Source organism: Mustela nivalis (genome assembly GCF_964662115.1).
Source record: "Mustela nivalis genome assembly, chromosome: 2".
NCBI classification, from domain to species: Eukaryota; Metazoa; Chordata; class Mammalia; order Carnivora; family Mustelidae; genus Mustela; species Mustela nivalis.
The window spans coordinates 130440845-130446630 of record NC_139021.1 but is presented as its reverse complement, the minus strand read 5'-3'; the positions used below and the strand labels follow the sequence as shown (position 1 = coordinate 130446630).

The 5786-nt window shown below is 41.5% G+C and overlaps 1 protein-coding gene across 1 annotated transcript in view; it reads left to right on the top strand.

Annotated features, from left to right (window-relative positions):
• Positions 1-1230: 1230 nt before the first annotated feature.
• The window catches only part of ATOH7 (atonal bHLH transcription factor 7), a 30215-nt gene continuing 25659 nt past the window's right edge, over positions 1231-5786 (top strand). Inside the window, exons 1-2 of the mRNA XM_082715102.1 lie at positions 1231-2272; positions 2499-2750. The gene's annotated coding sequence lies outside the window, so the exon portion shown is untranslated. The remainder of the gene's footprint in view (positions 2273-2498; positions 2751-5786) is intronic.

The window sequence follows — 5786 nt, the reverse complement described above, 5'->3', positions numbered from 1 at the left end:
AAAGTCCAGTTAATGTATCTATTTCCCTGTCTTACAAAATTTTTTTTATAGAAGATCTCTCCAAGATCCAACTTGACTGGGACTTGCTGTTGCTTATCTCCCTGAGCAACCTTTCCCAGGCCTTCATTGCTGACCAGCTCTGTCTTTCCATTTTGATGGAATCAAATTACAGTCAAGCTATTCCATTCCTTTAATGTTGTCAGAAACTGCCCAATACTCTTGAGATAATAGCAGAGGGCAATTTCAATCACCCTGGCTGAGAACCACAGCTTTAAGTTGACCTTGTTTTTTCCTTCTCTGATTTGCTTTTAAATTTTTTTATTTTATGTATACATATATATATATATATATATATTTTTACCGATTTTATTTATTTCATTGAGAAAGAGAGAAAGAGCATGAGCTGGAAAGAGGCAGAAGGAAAGGGAGAAGCAGACTCCCTGCTGAGCAGTGAGCTGATGCAGGGCTACAGGCAGGGTTCGATCTGGGGCTCCATCTCAGGATCCAGAAATCATGACCTGAGCCACCCAGACACCCCTTATTTTTTAAATATATATATATATTTATATATATATATATATGATGGCTTAACTCTCAGAGGGTATATTATTTGTCTCTTTCCAAGTTCAGGGTAGAAATCCCCCTTGCTGTAGCTCCTATGTATTCTGCAAGTTAGGGGCCCAACTGGGATCTGAATTTGGAGCCTATGGGTCAGATCTGCTGTTCAGCAATCTGACATGGTTGGTAAAAAGCAATTTACTGTCTCCTGTGTATAAGACACTGTGCTAGAAGCTGGCGGAGTGGAGAGCTGGGGGGCAAGCTGCAAAGGAGATTAGAAAGGGAGTTTACGGACCTCTCTGGGGACTATAACTGGGGAGATCAGGCTCATACTTTCATGACAAGATAATGAGGCCTTGTGCTGTCTGTGATTCAGACCTACATATGGCGCAGACACTAAGTGCTATGGCAGAGGCGGGAGTATTGAAGAACAGGCCGTAGAAAGATGAGGGCATGAGCAAAGATTCAGAGATGAATATGCAAAGCATGTCCAGATTTTGTCGAGAAGTTTCCCCTCTAAAAAGTAGTTGTTAGGATTTATGGGGGGGACAGAGAGAAAAATAAAGAAATAGAACAAAATAGAGAGAAATAGAAGAAAGTAATTCTTACATTGTCAATCCACTTGAAGAGATAGCGCGTAAGAACAAGGACAGATAAATAATATGGAGAGCTGTTCTTACTGTTGTTTTTGTTTTGAACTATTAAAATCTATAGAAAGGACTTGGGAATTGTGGCCATTGTGAGTCAGACCCTGTGTATGAGAAAGGGTAGAACTGTGGTTCTCCATGTGGGGTCCCTGGACAAGCAGGAGCTGGGAGCTTGTTAGAAAAGCATATTCTCAGCCTCCTTCCCAGACCTACTGAATCAGGTCTGAAGGTGGGAACCAAAAATCTGGTTTTTAACAGGCCCTCCAGGAGCATCCTGAAGGTTGAGAATCACTGGCCTTCCAGACGTAGACACTGTTTTCTTCCTTCCAAAGCAGTAACTGTGTATGCAGCCCTGTCACATCCCTTGCAAACTGCTTTAACATCTCCCTGACCAGACTAATATACTTGCTACTCAGTGCAATTTTGGAGGAGCTGTTATGGTGATGGTGGTGGTGGTTTTATTAGCTTCCAGTTCTGTACAGCATAGAAAAATTAGCTGTGCTCAGGTGGGAGCTGTTCAGTAATGTGTTGGTAATAAACAGATTAGTTAATCAGCCATGATTTATTAATGATGAATTAATTATACCTGATTGTGCAGTTCTGCTAGCTAAGTGGAGCTTTAAAGGAGTTATTTTATTAATCATCACAGTGCTAATTGCAGACACTTACAGAAGGACCACTAATTAAACATGCAACCATATGCAAAACAAGTTGGGCTGCTGAGGCCTGCAAGAATAAGAAACACCAAGTTTTAGGGGATCCAAAACAAACCTTGTTTTATGCAATATTTATGCAATACTGGGGGTTGGTTGGGCAAAGTTAATCATTCCCTGCAAATAAATATTGTAATCTTTTCCAGCAGGAATTGATCCCCATATCAGAAAGCATATAGCACTCTAGTGAGATTCTGTTAAAGGGGAAGACTTTTCAATCCTCTTTCCTGTTTTACACACATGCAAACTGCTATACTGAGTCTTTGCTAAACAGAGAGCACTGATTGACGGGATGCGACTTAAAGCAGAGAGAATCAAACTAACACACCAGTCCTCTGTACCAGAGAACATCAGGTGAGTGAGGGGAGGTTCTGAAATCTTAGACACCAGGAACACCCTGTGTATTAAATCACAGTAAGCAGATTCACAGCCTTGTGTTATTGGAGCAGAGAAAGAAATGAGACTGTCCACTTAAAGGGTCATCAGGGAAACTTAAGGATAGCTAAAAAAGGGGAAATGGTTTTAAAATTTTAGCTCAAGATTGATTAAAACCATTTCATGACTTTCTGTTGTTATGCAGCATCTGAATGCCATTCTCCTTGGATGGGGAACTGTCATCATGAATGGTCGAGGAGGTAGTGTCCACATTTCACCGAGGAAGCCAAAGTGGCCAGGCTGTGGGCATGCTACTCAGGCAAAGCCAAATCAGGAAAGATCTCCCAGGAATTTGGATCCTGAACAAAGGCAGCGGTGCTGTGGAGGTGGCTGGAAGCCCTGGTCCCTGCAGTGGCTGCTCCGTGAGCTGACATAGAACTCCGACAGCTGGGAGAAGGTGCTTGGAGTAATGGCTGCAGGAATACTTGTATAATTTTGGTCCAGTAGGTAATACAGCCAGGTCTGTATGGTAGGATAATAATGAGGATGATGAGGACACCATCAGCTTGTCCTGATTTCTTGGGCGCCCCCCTCCTCTCCTCCCTCAGCTTCCTGCACATTCCCTAGTCTGTTCATTAGATTAGGATTGAGCATGTGATACAACTCTGGCTAAAGAGACATAAAGATAAGTTTTCAGTTCATAGGAACATAGGAAAAGAACCTGGATTGGGGTGAACCAACATTTGGCACGCATAGGTTTACTTAATTCCCCAGTTTTTGGCATGGCATCCTCCCTCATCTGTACAGAGATCTTCTGTTTTATATTCTCCAAAGGAAAAAAATCACCAGGTCTTTGAAGAATGGGGAGAAGGAACTGCCCAGTGTGTGAAATTGGGCACATACATATTACATGTATATAATAATATATATAATATATAATTTATATAATTATATATATATAATATATAATAATACATATTATTTATTTATTATTTTATTATTTTAAAAAATATTTTATTTACTTATTTGATATATAGAGAGGGAGAGCACAAGCAGAGGGAACAGGAGAGGGAGAAGCAGTCTCCCTGGTGAACTGGGAGCCCAATGTAGGAATCCATTCTAGGACCCTGGGATCATGACCTGAACCGAAGACAGGGGCTTAACCAACTGAGCTCCCCAGGTGCCCCTCTTATTTTATTATTATTATTGCATGCACTTTGATATATCTATACAGTGTATATCTACCATCTAGATCATGATATAAAATATTTCCATCACACCAGAAGATTTCTTCATTCCCCTTCTCAGTAAAAAAAAAAAAAAAAAGAGAGAGAGAGAGAGAGAAAGAGAGAGATTGGGAGTGTGTGCACCTGTGAGTGGGAAGGGGCAGAGAGAGAGAGAATCTTAAGGAGGCCGCATACCCCGCAAGGAACCCACTGCGTGTCGGGTCTCAGGACCTTGAGATCATGACCTGAGCCAAAATCAAGTCTGACGCTTAACCCACGGAGCCACCAAAGCGCCCCTCTATAATCACTTCTTAAATATCTTTCAACCAGTCCTGGTCTTTTAGCACCCTCCTCTTATCTTACTTATAGCACTCCCACCTTCAAACTTCTGGTGTACTTAGTGCTGCTGATTCGAGGATCCAGTCATGGTTCTTTTCTTTCCCTACCGTCAGTGTAGAATCTGATCCTCAATTCATGTATGCTGATAAACCACTTGTTCATTTTTAGCTATGAAAATTGTACTGTTGTTACTCCTCACTATTCTCTTGATCCTTGTGGACTACGCCTTTAAAACAAGTATCTTTCCCATATGATCCAGTAATCTGATTCCTAGGCAAGTACCCAAAAGAACTGAAAACAGTGACTGAGCACATACCTGTACAGCAATGCTCATAGCAGTATTGTTGACCCTAACCAAAAAGTAGAAACAACCCAATTGTGCATCAGCAGGTGAATAGACAAACCAAACTGGCATATAGAGAAAATGCAATGTCATTCAGCCATAGGAAAGGACTGAAGTTCTGATACAGGCTACAACAGGGGTGGGCCTTGAAAATATTATGTTAAGTGAAATCAGCCAGACACAAAAGGACAGATATCGTGTCACTCTACTTATATGAATTATCTAGAATAGGTTCATTTATAGGTGACAGAAAGTAAGTTAGGTTACCAGGAGCCAGGGGAAGGGGAGAATGGAGTTAACATTTAACGGTAACAGTTTTTGTTTCAGGGTAATGCAAGAGTTAGGGGGATACGTAGTAGTAAAGGATTGCTGTCTTAGTCATCTGGGGCTGCTATAACAAAATATCATAGAATGGACACCTTCAAGAACAGAGGTTTATTTCTTCCAATTCTGGAGGCTGGGAATTCCAAGATCAAGATGTTGCAGATTTGGTTCCTGATGAGAATTCTCTTCCTGGCTTGTGGACAGCTGCCTTCTTGCTGGTGCTTGACGTGCCATTCTTCCATCCTTGCACAGGGATACAGAGATCTTTCCTCTTCTTGTAAGGGTATAAATCTCATCATGAGGGCCCCCGACTCAAGACCTAATCTGATGCTAATTACCTCCCACCCCAAATACCATCATGTCGCTGATTAGGACTTCAACTTATGAATTTGGAGGGACACAAACATTCAGTCCTTAACAGTTACACAACATTGTGAATGAATTCAATGCCACTGAGTTGCACAATTAAAAAGGGTTAAATGGGAAAGTGCCAAGGAAGTGTGCAAAATAAACATTCTTTAAAAAAGAAAAAATGGGAGCGCCTGGGTGGCTCAGTGGGTGGCTCAGCTCAGGACATGATCCCAGGATCCTGGGATCAAGCCCTGCATGGGGCTCTCTGCTCAGCAGGGAACCTGCTTCCTCCTCCCTCTCTGCTTGCCTCGGCCTACTTGTGATCTTTGTCTGTAAAATAAACAAATATAATCTTAAAAATAAAATAAAAAAGAAAAATTGGGGTAAATGGCAAGTTTTATATCACATTTATGTTACTGCAACAGAATATTTTTTTGAAGAATTTTTATTTATTTATTTGACAGAGAGAAACATAGCGAGAGAGGGAACACAAGCAGGGGGAGTGGGAGAAGGAGAAGCAGGCTTCCCGCTGAGCATGGATCCTGATGTGGGGCTCTATCCCAGGACCCTGAGATCATGACCTGAGCTGAAGGTAGACGCTTACAACAAAATATTTTTTTTTAAATACATTTATTCTAGGGGCACCTGGGTGACTCAGGGGGTTGAGCCTCTGCCTTCGGCTCAGGTCATGATCTCAGGGACCTGGGGTCAACTGGAGTCGGGCTCTCTGCTCAGCAGAGAGCCTGCTTTCCCCTCTCTCTCTGCCTGCCTCTGTCTACTTGTGATCTCTGTCAAGTACATAAATAAAATCTTTTAAAAAATAAATTTATTCTAATTTGGAGTTTGGAATTGAACTAAATTAGAAGCCTGTGTTTATTTATTTTTCTCTCTTTGGCATTACCCTTTTTTT